The following is a 12,982-nucleotide window of genomic DNA, read 5'->3' as shown; positions in this document are numbered from 1 at the left end:
GATGTGTAGAGAGACTTATTAAACCTGCAGGATTGTGGTTTTCCCAGATCAGAATTAACCAGATCACCACAAAGGAACATGGTAGGTGCTATTGCAACACACATTACACAAATACATTGAAATCCAAGTTTGCAGTGGTCCTTGGGCCATTGTGTGGTGATCCAGATCACTTCAGCAGGAATTTTGCAGCGGTCTGGACTACCTCTCTCTCTCTCTCTCTCTCAATTCAGTGCATTTGTATTGTCAAAGCAATTGGACATGCATACATACATACATACGTCTGATGAGTCTCGATTTCAGAGTCAGAATTTGGTGTATACAGAATGAGAACATGGATCCATCATGCCTTGTTACCACTGTGCAGGCTGGTGGTGGTGGTGTAATGGTGTGGGGGATGTTTTCTTGGCATACTTTAGGCCCCTTAGTGCCAATCGGGCATCGTTTAAATGCCACGGCCCATTGTTTCTGACCATGTCCATCCCTTTATGACCACCATGTACCCGTCCTCTGATGGCTACTTCCAGCAGGATAATGCACCATGTCACAAAGGTCGAATCATTTCAAATTGGTTTCTTGAACATGACAATGAGTTCACTGTACTAAACTGGCAACCACAGTCACCAGATCTCAACCCAATAGAGCATCTTTGGGATGTGGTGTGTAGCGTTATGTTGGGTGTATTTGGATAAGAGTATTTGGGCTCTGAGCTGAAGCACGGATCTAAAGAAGACCTCTCCCCCCCAAAGTTATCAGATTTCCTTAGCTCATCAGCTTGGAACTGGTTTGCATCAAAGTGACAGTTTTGGGGAGGATGGCACCGAGAAGAGGCCAAATAGTTTGTTATTCTGCTATGAGATGTCTGGAGAAAGGGGCCTGTTGGTGATAAAAACTCTTTGAAGTGGATGAGAGCTGAAATCCCGACATAGAGCTACGAACCCAGGCCAACCGGCATTTCCAAAAGATGGCATGGATTGACATCAGTCATAAATCAAGCCCCCCTCCAATAGGACACTGGGGGCTGAAACCGAAATCCAATCTCAAGAACTCAGGAACCAATCACCTATTGATCTGACAGACTATAAAGGACAAACACGGCCTTTCTTTCTCTCTCTCTCTCACCTGAACCAGTAACTCGCTGCCACAGCATAACCTGTAGCTCTGTTGCCAGAACCGGAACCAGAAACCAACCAAGTCTTTGCCGGCAACAGAAGAGTTAAACTGGGAGAAGGAGATTGAGCCGTACGAAGAATTCTTTTAAAGGACTTTATTAAATAAAGAACTTTACAGACTGCACTGCCCGCCTGTGCCCACCTGATCAGTGGAGTTTTACAGCTGGACAATTGACTAAGTCGACTGAATACGAAAGTGTCAGTCATTTAAATAGCTAATTGAGTCTTAAGAAACTTGACCCTTGGAACAAACAGGGCCCTGCTTTCCTCAAAGACTTCATCTTCAAGTAACTACGGTGGAACCCCAGCTTACAAAGAAGATTTTGTGCACAACCTTGGAGCCTTCAAACCAGTGGAAAATCTGTTTGGAAACGACTCTACTTTCGCGAAACCCCAACTTCCAGGTGCATCGACTGAGTGGAAGTTCTTGGACAAAGCCGAACCGGACTGCCTTTGTTCCAACCACACGGAACTCGTGCCGTGTGCTGTTATCTGAGCCGGAAGCCAGAGAGGCCTATCTGCGACAAAGTTCACATAAGTTTAACAGTTTGGAGTTCATGATTCATGACATTTGAGAAATCAATTAGAAATGTTAATCTGTGATTCATAACTCTAGAATGTGTAATATCATTTAGTTTTCTTAAATATAAATGTGTGTTGCATTAAACTGTTTTGTTGATAATTTTAGAAATAAAATCTGTCAACGCCGAGAAATATCTTCTCATTCCTGTTTTACTGTTTATTCTGAAATTGACACAAGTTAATAGACATTAGATTAGTGGTGGCCCTGCCTATCCTTAATCATTGAATAATAATCAGTTAAGGAAAATTGTGGTAACAAGTAATGATAGGATCTTTCTTGGCACCTAAACGTAAATGAGACTGATATATATATATATATATATATATATATATATATATATATATATATATATATATAATGAGAAGTTACCTGACATAAATACTAACCTGCGTAGTTATTTAATGTGTGACTAATAATACTAACGAGAGACTCACCTTCGTCTTACTAACCGGTATTGTAGTCAATGTGTTTATAACCTTTTTTGTTTAACGATTTGTGTGTTATCATATGCGATCCCATGGTCTTTGATTTGGTCACGGAAGTGATTTGTCTTTGATTTGTTGATCTAGAGTTGAATTTTAATTAGTTTTTCCCTTTTGTATAATTAGTGTAGTGCTACATTTAGTCTTTGTTTTGAATAAATTTGACAATTTATATCTTTGGAAATGGTGTCTGCGTCAAATTATTACAGAAATTGAGTTCTACAAGATTCCAGGATTCGTGATAAGGTGATACTATAAATACACTTCTATAATTGAAATTTATAAGTGTACCTTACGCTACATAATTGGTGCCCCGTGAGAGGAATCTTAGACTGAAAAGAACTAAGTTCTGTAATAGTTATTGGAGAGCTTTGTCCAGAAATCCAGATTCCAAAGGTTAGTAACAAGAAAACTTTTGTAGGCACGATACACTGTTTGTACTCTAGGGGACGCTCTAGAATTGCCCACGTGGTATGTGTATTTTTCTTTTTTTTTTTTTTTTTGCTGGAAGTTCTGTCAATACCCTCCAGCCTTTAAGAGACATCATGCAGCCAGGCCTCTTGGCTTGCGGCCACACCGTTCTGAACGCGCCCGATTTCATCAGATCTCGGAAGCTAAATGGAGCAGCGCCTGATCAGTACTTGGATGGGAGACCTCCTGGAAATACCAGGTACTGCAAGCTTTTTACGTCTCCTGGGTAACTTCATCGTAGATCTTAATACTCTCTTTCTGTCTGGAGGAGATATAATTGATGAAATGTACACGTACCCGGCTACTTTCAACACCCTTTGCTGCACTGATATTTTTTCCTCCATTTTTCTTTTTCTTTTTTCTTTTTTCTGGAAGTTCCGTCAATATCCGCCAGCCTTTAAGAGACATCATGCAACCAGGCCTCTCGGCTTGCGGACACACAGTCCTGAACGCGCCCAATCTCGTCAGATCTCGGAAACTAAACGGGGCAGGACCTGGTCAGTACTTGGATGGGAGATCTCCAGGAAATACCAGGTGCTGCCAGCTTTTTACGTCTCCTGGGGAACTTCATCGTAGCTCTTAATACTCTCTTTCTGTCTGGAGAAGATATAATTGAAGAATTGTACACGTACCCGGCTACTTTCAACACCCTTTGCTGCACTGGTATTTTTCCCTCTATTTTTCTTTTTTTTTTTGCTGGAAGTTCCGTCAATACCCGCCAGCCTTTAAGAGACATCATGCAGCCAGGCATCTTGGCTTGCGGCCACACCATCCTGAACGCGACCGATCTCGTCAGATCTCGGAAGCTAAACGGGGCAGGACCTGGTCAGTACTTGAATGTGAGACCTCCTGGAAATACCTGGTGCTGCAAGCTTTTACGTCTCCTGGGTAACTTCATCGTAGCTCTTAATACTCTCTTTCTGTCTGAAGGAGATATAATTGAAGTATTATTCACATACCCGGCTTCTTTCAACACCCTTTGCTGCACTGGTATTTTTCCCTTCATTTTTCTTTTTTTTTTTTTGTTGGAAGTTCCATCAATACCCGCCAGCCTTTAAGAGATATCATGCAGCCAGCCCTCTTGGCTTGCGTCCACACCGTCCTGAACGCGCCCGATCTCGACAGATCTCGGAAGCTAAACGGGGCAGGGCCTGGTCAGTACTTTGATGGGTGATCTCCTGGAAATACCAGGTGCTGCCAGCTTTTTACGTCTCCTGGGAAACTTCATCGTAGCTCTTAATACTCTCTTTCTGTCTGGAGGTGTTATAATTTAGGAATTGTACACGTACCCGGCTACTATCAACAGCCTTTGCTGCACTGATATTTTTCCCTCCATTTTTCTTTATTTTTATTTTTTTTTGCTGGAAGTTCCGTCAATACCCGCCAGCCTTTAAGAGACATCATGCAGCCAGGCCTCTTTGCTTGCGGCCACACTGTCCTGAACGCGCCCAATCTTGTGAGATCTTGGAAGCAAATCGTGGCAGGGCCTGGTCAGTATTTGGATGGGTGACCTCCTGGAAATACCAGGTACTGCAAACTTTTTACGTCTCCTGGGTTACTTCATCGTAGTTCTTAATTCTCTCTTTCTGTCAGGAGGAGATATAATTGAAGAATTGTACACGTACCCGGCTACTGTCAACACCCTTTGCTGCACTGATATTTTTCCCTCCATTTTTCATTTTTTTTTTTTTTTTGCTGGAAGTTACGTCAATACCCGCCAGCCATTAAGAGACATCATGCAGCCTGGCCTCTTGGCTTGCGGCCTCACCGTTCTGAACACGCCCGATCTCATCAGATCTCGGAAGCTAAACGGGGCAGGGCCTGATCAGTACTTGCATGGGAGACCTCCTGGAAATACCAGGTACTGCAAGCTTTTTACGTCTCCTGGGTAACTTCATTGTAGCTCTTAATTCTCTCTTTCTGTCTGGAGGAGATATAATTGAAGAATTGTACACGTACCCGGCTTCTTTCAACACCCTTTGCTGCACTGATATTTTTCCATCCATTTTTCTTTTTTTTTTTTTTTTTTTTGCTGGAAGTTCCGTCAATACCCGCCAGCCTTTAAGAGACATCATGCAGCCAGGCGTCTCGGCTTGCGGCCTCACCGTCCTGAACGCTACCGATCTTGTCAGATCTCGGAAGCTAAACGGGGCAGGGCCTGGTCAGTACTTGGATGGGTGACCTCCTGGAAATACCAGGTGCTGCAAGCTTTTTATGTCTCCTGGGTAACTTCATTGTAGCTCTTAATTCTCTCTTTCTGTCTGGAGGAGATATAATTGAAGAAATGTACACGTACCCGGCTACTTTCAACACCCTTTGCTGAACTGATATTTTTCCCTCCATTTTTCTTTTTTTATTTGCTGGAAGTTCCGTCAACACCCGTCTGCCTTAAAGAGACATCATGCAGCCAGGCCTCTCGGCTTGCGGCTACACCGTCCTGGACGCACCCCGTCTCGTCAGATCTCGGAACTTAAACGGGTCAGGGCCTGGTCAGTACTTGGATGGGAGACCTCCTGGAAATACCAGGTGCTGCAAGCTTTTTACGTCACTTGGGTAACTTCATCGTAGCTCTTAATACTCTCTTTCTGTCTGGAGGAGATATAATTGAAGAATTTTACACGTATCCCGCTACTTACAACACCCTTTGCTGCACTGATATTGTTCCCTCCATTTTTTTTTTTTTTTTTTTTTTTTTTTGCTGGAAGTTCCGTCAATACCCACCAGCCTTTAAGCGACATCATGCAGCCAGGCCTCTCTGCTTTTGGCCACACCATCCTGAACGCGCCCGATCTCGTCAGATCTCGGAAGCTAAACGGGGCAGGCGACCGATTGTCATTTCTCACTACTTCTTTCTTAGCAGACGCCCTCTTCCTGTGCGACTTGCCAAGGCACAAGAGATTTTTATAATGGTGCAATTCAGAATCAAATTACCCACCAAGGCTTAGTACCAATGACGTGTTCAAGACGTTACACAGGTGCAGTGGAGAAATCTACAGGTCACGCACGTCCTGCAGCCCACATTGTGAGCTAATCATTGCAGACCAGGTATGGAGTCATCGTTAATGGCTCAGGGGAGGGGGGCTGTAAGGGAACATCAAGATACGATACGATACGATACACCTCACCTCACCAGCGCAGCCCCGGCCGCTCCGCCTGGCGGCTGGCAGGGGGGAAGCATCTCTGCCCACTACTTCGGCGTATCGGGGATTGTAGTGGATTTCTGCTCCGTTTTCCAATGACACTTGGGATTACGGTTGATTGATTACCTCTCCGGATTTGCACATTCCCCCAGCATGCCTCTGCCCGGCATGGGGATGGGGTGAAGTGTCCCTGTCTGCCATGGTGGTACGGACGTTTGGTGAAAGAGAGGCGCTAGAGTCTCTCCAGGGAAGGCCCCCGGCCTCAGCGCCAACGAGCAGGGAGTGGGACAGGCTTCCCGGCCCCAAACAGCGAGTCGCCTCGCTCCCCCGGCCCACCTGGGTACAAAGGCGGGTGCTCTCTAACCCAGCCCTTGTGTTCGCGACGGCAATACGTATAATAAAACTGGAACGATACAGAGAAGATTTGCATGGCCCCTGTGCAAGGATGACACGCAAATTCGTGAAGCGTTCCATATCTTGGTCAGTTTCTCGGTAGCGCGCCGGTTCCCATTGTCCTTGCGGGCATCTGGTGCTTGCGTCGCGGGCGGTTTCTCACACCGTGGGTATCTCTCCCTCTCGCGCCCGTGCTCGGTGGTGTCGAGTCCTCTCGCACTCCTGCGTCACAGCGGATCTCTCGACCCCGTTCGGCGCAAGCGAATTTTCCCTCCGTTTTTGTTCTTTCCACTGCTAGCGCTGCCTCTGTGAAGGCGGATGGTGCTTGTGAGAAGTCAACAGCGTGTCCACCGAAAAGGGTGTCTGACTCCTGGTTTTGGATCCGGAAGGGTTGATAACAGACCGAAACGGTTACAATATGATACTGCTTAGATTAATTGTGAATATGTATTGTGATCGTGCTCGGCTCAGGTGTGCGTTCAGTCCGCACACAAAACATTTCGGTCGCGAAACGTCTAATCAAATCGAATAAAATGGCGGGGATAGCATGTTTGATCCGTGTGCTATTGTTTTTCAACAATTGTAATGCCCTTTGTAACGTTTAACCACTTCGTTACATACAGCTTGTTATAGGATATTTTGAACTGAACCTATTTTGCTGTGAATTTATATTTACTGCGAATAGTTTATTGTGGCTGGTCTTGGTCTGTCTGCACTAAATAAATGATTTGTATCAAGGGATTATTTAGTTTGTCTGTGTACTTTTTTACCTAACCACTAAAGGCCACTCCTTGCACTTCACACATTTGCCCTTTTAATTACTCCCTTACTGACATACATTAACATGCAATGTGCGTGTGATAATAGTTTTAGCAGCCTGTTGCCATTCAGCTGAGACAATAACTAGTAAATCCTTTTATTTATTTTTTCATGTTGGTGCGCCGCGAAGGTTTTTGGTCTCAGCAAAGTGTGCCGTGGCATTACAACGCTTGGGAACCACTGGCTTGGCTTGTTGGGCATCCAGGTATGCACTGAGATTACGATCGGCACGATGATTGTCGTTCTCAGGAGAATTGTGTTTCTTTGCTGATCACGTTCTCTGTCGCTTTTTACACAGTTCTTACAAGTGGCACATTGGGGATGAGGAGCAGAGCATGCTGACACGCATAGCTGTGGACTTCTGCATGGCATGGGGCCACAGGTCATTCCAAGTATTTCAAGACGACTGCAAATGTGTGGACACGTTGTGTTGGCCCAACCCTCACAGATTGTGCCAAGTCAAGTAGAGATGCATGTTGTGCTGTTCTAAAGTGACACGTCGTCAACGGCAAAAACACCTCTCAGAGTTCCTGGCTTGACTTGCCTCTGGAAGACAACAGGCTGGATATTTGCCGAAAGAAGCAAAGAGGACTAGACACCTCGCCTAGACGCAACTGCAGATTTCATTGTCATTTTACCATCATGGCCCTCGGTCAACAAGGCACCCAAACAGGGACTTGAACCCTGGACCCTCGGATTAAAAGTCTGATGCTCTACCGGCTGAACTACCCGGGCTTCAGTGAGGTGCTTCACAATGTGTTGGCTTCATGATATTTCCAGACCGCTTTCTGGACGGTTTAGAAAACTGGGCTCAGGGTGAAAAGGGTCACATGCATATGAGATGTGTGGGCAATGCGAGTTCTCCACAACAAATCCGAATTTCCGGGGTTTTTTCCTTGTCCTCATGCAATTCCAATGGCTTGACATTTGGGAGCTCGTCCAAAACCGATGTCAAACCATAATCACGCCTTTCTTCGAGCCGGAATTGAACCAGCGACCTAAGGAAGCCCGCTGCCTGAAACCTACAGTCCTCCACTCTACCAACTGAGCTATCAAAGGGAAGCTTCTCACCGTCTTCCTCTGGAAGTCTCTGTGGCTGTGCAAAGCCAAGAAGCACCGTGGCTTGGCTCAGTGGTTTTCAACCCGTGTACCGTGAGTACTACCCAATTGTGTCGTGAGATTTTTATCCCCTGAAAAATATTATGTCATTTTGTTTGGTCAACTTCATAAATCTTGTATCAAATCAAACTTATTCAAATGTGTGAAAATATTACATTTATACATCACCTGTAGAAAGCGTTTCATAACTGAAATGTTGTGTTTGCCGGACTGAACGCACACCTACACTGAGTTGCAGTGCTATCAGTTGTATCGTAAGGTACACTTATAAATTTCAATTTAAGAAGTGAATTTATAGTATCACCTTATCACGAATCCTGGAATCTTGTAGAACTCAATTTCTGTAATAATTGGACACAGACACCAATTCCAAAGATATAAATTGTTAAATTTATTCAAAACCAAAGACTAAATGTAGCACTACACTAATTATACAAAAGGGAAAAGCTAATTAAAATTCAACTCTAGATCAACAAATCAAAGACAAATCACTTCCGTGACCAAATCAAAGACCATGGGATCGCATATGATAACACACAAATCGTTAAACAAAAAAGGTTATAAACACATTAACTACAATACCGGTTAGTAAGACGAAGGTGAGTCTCTCGTTAGTATTGTTAGTCAGACATTAAATAACTACGCAGGTTAGTATTTATGTCAGGTAACTTCTCGTGATATATATATCAGTCTCATTTACGTTTAGGTGCCGAGAAAGATCCTATCATTACTTGTTACCACAATTTCCCTTAACTGATTATTATTCAATGATCAAGGATAGGCAGGGCCACCAATAATCTAACGTCTATTGACTTGTGTCAATTTCAGACTAAACAGTTAAACAGGAATGAGAAGATATTTCTCGGGGTTGACAGATTTTATTTCTAAAATTATCAACAAAACAGTTTAATGCAACACACATTTATATTTAAGAAAACTAAATGATATTACACATTCAAGAGTTATGAATCACAGAATAACATTTCTAATTGATTTCTCAAATGTCATGAATCATGAACTCCAAACTGTTAAACTTATCTGAACTTCGTCGCAGAGAGGCCTCTCTGTCTTCGGGCTCAGATCACAGCACACGGCACATGGTCCGTGTGGTTTGGAACAAAGGCAGTGCGGTTCGGCTTTGTCCAAGAACTTCCACTCAGTCGATGCACCTGGAAGTTGGGGTTTCGCGAAATTAGAGTCTTTTCCAAACAGATTTTCCACTGGTTTGAAGGCTCCAAGGTTGTGCACAAAATCTTCTTTGTAAGCAGGGTTCCACCGTAGTTACTTGAAGACAAAGTCTTTGAGGAAAGCAGGGCCCTGTTCGTTCCAAGGGTCAAGTTTCTTAAGACTCAAATAGCTATTTAAATGACTGAACACTTTCATATACATTCGACTTACTCAATTGTCCAGCTGTAAAACTCCACTGATCAGGTGGGCACAGGCGGGCATGCGCAGTCTGTAAAGTTCTTTATTTAATAAAGTCCTTTAAAAGAATTCTTCGTACGGCTCAATCTCCTTCTCCCAGTTTAACTCTTCTGTTGCTGGCAAAGACTTGGTTGGTTTCTGGTTCCGGTTCGGGCAACAGAGCTACAGGTTGAGCTGTGGCAGCGAGTTACTGGTTCAGGTGAGAGAGAAAGAGAGAGAGAGAGAGAGAGAGAGAGAGAGAGAGAGAGAGAGAGAGAGAGACTGTGCACTGTTCCTTATAGTCTGTCAGATCAATAGGTGATTGGTTCTTGAGTTCTTGAGATTGGATTTCGGTTTCAGCCCCCAGTGTCCTAATGGAGGGGGGCTTGATTTATGACTGATGTCAATCCATGCCATCTTTTGGAAATGCCGGTTGGCCCGGGTTCGTAGCTCTATGTCGGGATTTCGGCTCTCGTCCACTTCAAAGAGTTTTTATCACCTACAGGCCCCTTTCTCCAGACATCTCATAGCAGGATTCAACCTATTTGGCCTCTTCTCGGTGCCATCCTCCCCAAAACTGTCACTTTGTCTCATTTGGCTTTGGTTTCCCCCCTCTGTGTTGAATAATCGGGCTCTAAATAGCCCCGGCGTTTCTCCTGCAGTTCTTCGTTCTTTCCACTGCTAGCGCTGCCTTTGTGAAGGCAGATGGTGCTTGTGAGAAGTCAACAGCGTGTCCACCGAAAAGGGTGTCTGACTCCTGGTTTTGGATCCGGAAGGGTTGATAACAGACCGAAACGGTTACAATATGATACTGCTTAGATTAACTGTGGATATGTATTGTGATCGTGCTCGGCTCAGGTGTGCATTCAGTCTGCACACAAAACATTTCGGTCGCGAAACGTCTAATCAAATCGAATAAAACGGCGGGGATAGCATGTTTGATCCGTGTGCTATTGTTTTTCAACAATTGTAATGCCCTTTGTAACGTTTAACCACTTCGTTAAATACAGCTTGTTATAGGATATTGTGAACTGAACCTATTTTGCTGTGAATTTATATTTACTGCGAATAGTTTATTGTGGCTGGTCTTGGTCTGTCTGCACTAAATAAATGATTTGTATCAAGGGATTATTTAGTTTGTCTGTGTACTATTTTACCTAACCACTAAGGGCCACTCCTTGCACTTCACACATTTGCCCTTTTAATTACTCCCTTACTGACATACTTTAACATGCAATGTGCATGTGATAATAGTTTTAGCAGCCTGTTGCCATTCAGGTGAGACAATACCTAGTAAATCCTTTTTTTTTTTTTTCATGTTGGTGCGCCGCGAAGGTTTTTGGTCTCAGCAAAGTGTGCCGTGGCATTACAATGCTTGGGAACCACTGGCTTGGCTTGTTGGGCATCCAGGTATGCACTGAGATTACGATCGGCACGATGATTGTCGTTCTCAGGAGAATTGTGTTTCTTTGCTGATCACGTTCTCTGTCGCTTTTTACACAGTTCTTACAAGTGGCACATTGGGGATGAGGAGCAGAGCATGCTGACACGCATAGCTGTGGACTTCTGCATGGCATGGGGCCACAGGTCATTCCAAGTATTTCAAGACGCCTGCAAATGTGTGGACACGTTGTGTTGGCCCAACCCTCACAGATTGTGCCAAGTCAAGTAGAGATGCATGTTGTGCTGTTCTAAAGTGACACATCGTCAACGGCAAAAACATCTCTAAGAGTTCCTGGCTTGACTTGCCTCTGGAAGACAACACTTGCCCAGGCTGGATATTGAAAAGGGTCACATGCATATGAGATGTTTGGCCAATGCGAGTTTTCCACAGCAAATCCGAATTTCCGGTGTTTTCTCCTTGTCCTCATGCAATTCCAATGGCTTGACATTTGGGAGCTCGTCAAAAAACCGATGTCAAACCATAATCACGCCTTCCTTCGAGCAGGAATTGAACCAGCGACCTAAGGATGCCCGCTGCCTGAAACCTACAGTCCTCCACTCTACCAACTGAGCTATCAAAGGGAAGCTTCTCACTGTCTTCCCCTGGCAGTCTCAGTGGCCGTGCAACGCCAAGAAGCACCGTGGCTTGGCTCAGTGGTTTTCAACCCGTGTGCCGTGAGGACTACCCAATTGTGTCGTGAGATTTTTATCCCCTGAAAAATATTATGTCATTTTGTTTGGTCAACTTCATAAATCTTGTATCAAATCAAACTTATTCAAATGTGTGAAAATATTACATTTATACATCACCTGTAGAAAGCGTTTCATAACTGAAATTTTGTGTTTGCCGGACTGAACGCACACCTACACTGAGTTGCAGTGCTATCAGTTGTATCGTAAGGTACACTTATAAATTTCAATTTAAGAAGTGAATTTATAGTATCACCTTATCACGAATCCTGGAATCTTGTAGAACTCAATTTCTGTAATAATTGGACACAGACACCAATTCCAAAGATATAAATTGTTAAATTTATTCAAAACCAAAGACTAAATGTAGCACTACACTAATTATACAAAAGGGAAAAGCTAATTAAAATTCAACTCTAGATCAACAAATCAAAGACAAATCACTTCCGTGACCAAATCAAAGACCATGGGATCGCATATGATAACACACAAATCGTTAAACAAAAAAGGTTATAAACACATTAACTACAATACCGGTTAGTAAGACGAAGGTGAGTCTCTCGTTAGTATTGTTAGTCAGACATTAAATAACTACGCAGGTTAGTATTTATGTCAGGTAACTTCTCGTTATATATATATCAGTCTCATTTACGTTTAGGTGCCGAGAAAGATCCTATCATTACTTGTTACCACAATTTCCCTTAACTGATTATTATTCAATGATCAAGGATAGGCAGGGCCACCAATAATCTAACGTCTATTGACTTGTGTCAATTTCAGACTAAACAGTTAAACAGGAATGAGAAGATATTTCTCGGGGTTGACAGATTTTATTTCTAAAATTATCAACAAAACAGTTTAATGCAACACACATTTATATTTAAGAAAACTAAATGATATTACACATTCTAGAGTTATGAATCACAGAATAACATTTCTAACTGATTTCTCAAATGTCATGAATCATGAACTCCAAACTGTTAAACTTATCTGAACTTCGTCGCAGAGAGGCCTCTCTGTCTTCGGGCTCAGATCACAGCACACGGCACATGGTCCGTGTGGTTTGGAACAAAGGCAGTGCGGTTCGGCTTTGTCCGAGAACTTCCACTCAGTCGATGCACCTGGAAGTTGGGGTTTCGCGAAATTAGAGTCTTTTCCAAACAGATTTTCCACTGGTTTGAAGGCTCCAAGGTTGTGCACAAAATCTTCTTTGTAAGCAGGGTTCCACCGTAGTTACTTGAAGACAAAGTCTTTGAGGAAAGCAGGGCC

The 12,982-nt window shown here is 43.6% G+C and overlaps 4 non-coding genes and 8 pseudogenes across 4 annotated transcripts; 9 read left to right on the top strand and 3 right to left on the bottom strand.

The window, feature by feature from the left end:
* Window positions 1–2,797: 2,797 nt before the first annotated feature.
* Window positions 2,798–2,916, top strand: LOC136725720 (uncharacterized; annotated as a pseudogene).
* Window positions 2,917–3,132: 216 nt separating this feature from the next.
* LOC136725714 (uncharacterized) lies at window positions 3,133–3,251 on the top strand (annotated as a pseudogene).
* Window positions 3,252–3,460: 209 nt separating this feature from the next.
* On the top strand, window positions 3,461–3,579 carry LOC136725717 (uncharacterized; annotated as a pseudogene).
* Window positions 3,580–3,789: 210 nt separating this feature from the next.
* LOC136725718 (uncharacterized) lies at window positions 3,790–3,908 on the top strand (annotated as a pseudogene).
* Window positions 3,909–4,125: 217 nt separating this feature from the next.
* Window positions 4,126–4,244, top strand: LOC136725713 (uncharacterized; annotated as a pseudogene).
* Window positions 4,245–4,459: 215 nt separating this feature from the next.
* Window positions 4,460–4,578, top strand: LOC136725716 (uncharacterized; annotated as a pseudogene).
* Window positions 4,579–4,796: 218 nt separating this feature from the next.
* On the top strand, window positions 4,797–4,915 carry LOC136725711 (uncharacterized; annotated as a pseudogene).
* A 209-nt stretch (window positions 4,916–5,124) lies between these two features.
* LOC136725712 (uncharacterized) lies at window positions 5,125–5,243 on the top strand (annotated as a pseudogene).
* A 975-nt stretch (window positions 5,244–6,218) lies between these two features.
* LOC136725715 (U6 spliceosomal RNA) lies at window positions 6,219–6,325 on the top strand. Its single transcript, XR_010807664.1, has one exon. It is a non-coding gene; the product is annotated as a U6 spliceosomal RNA (small nuclear RNA).
* A 1,394-nt stretch (window positions 6,326–7,719) lies between these two features.
* Window positions 7,720–7,792, bottom strand: trnak-uuu (transfer RNA lysine (anticodon UUU)). The gene has a single exon. It is a non-coding gene; the product is annotated as a tRNA-Lys (tRNA).
* Window positions 7,793–8,027: 235 nt separating this feature from the next.
* Window positions 8,028–8,116, bottom strand: trnay-gua (transfer RNA tyrosine (anticodon GUA)). The gene is given in 2 exon segments: window positions 8,028–8,063; window positions 8,080–8,116. It is a non-coding gene; the product is annotated as a tRNA-Tyr (tRNA).
* A 3,400-nt stretch (window positions 8,117–11,516) lies between these two features.
* On the bottom strand, window positions 11,517–11,605 carry trnay-gua (transfer RNA tyrosine (anticodon GUA)). The gene is given in 2 exon segments: window positions 11,517–11,552; window positions 11,569–11,605. It is a non-coding gene; the product is annotated as a tRNA-Tyr (tRNA).
* Between the last annotated feature and the right edge of the window lie 1,377 nt (window positions 11,606–12,982).

This window comes from Amia ocellicauda, unplaced genomic scaffold (assembly GCF_036373705.1).
Source record: "Amia ocellicauda isolate fAmiCal2 unplaced genomic scaffold, fAmiCal2.hap1 HAP1_SCAFFOLD_220, whole genome shotgun sequence".
Taxonomy (NCBI): domain Eukaryota; kingdom Metazoa; phylum Chordata; class Actinopteri; order Amiiformes; family Amiidae; genus Amia; species Amia ocellicauda.
The sequence above is the reverse complement of the archived record's forward strand: the minus strand, read 5'-3'. Positions and strand labels throughout refer to the sequence as shown.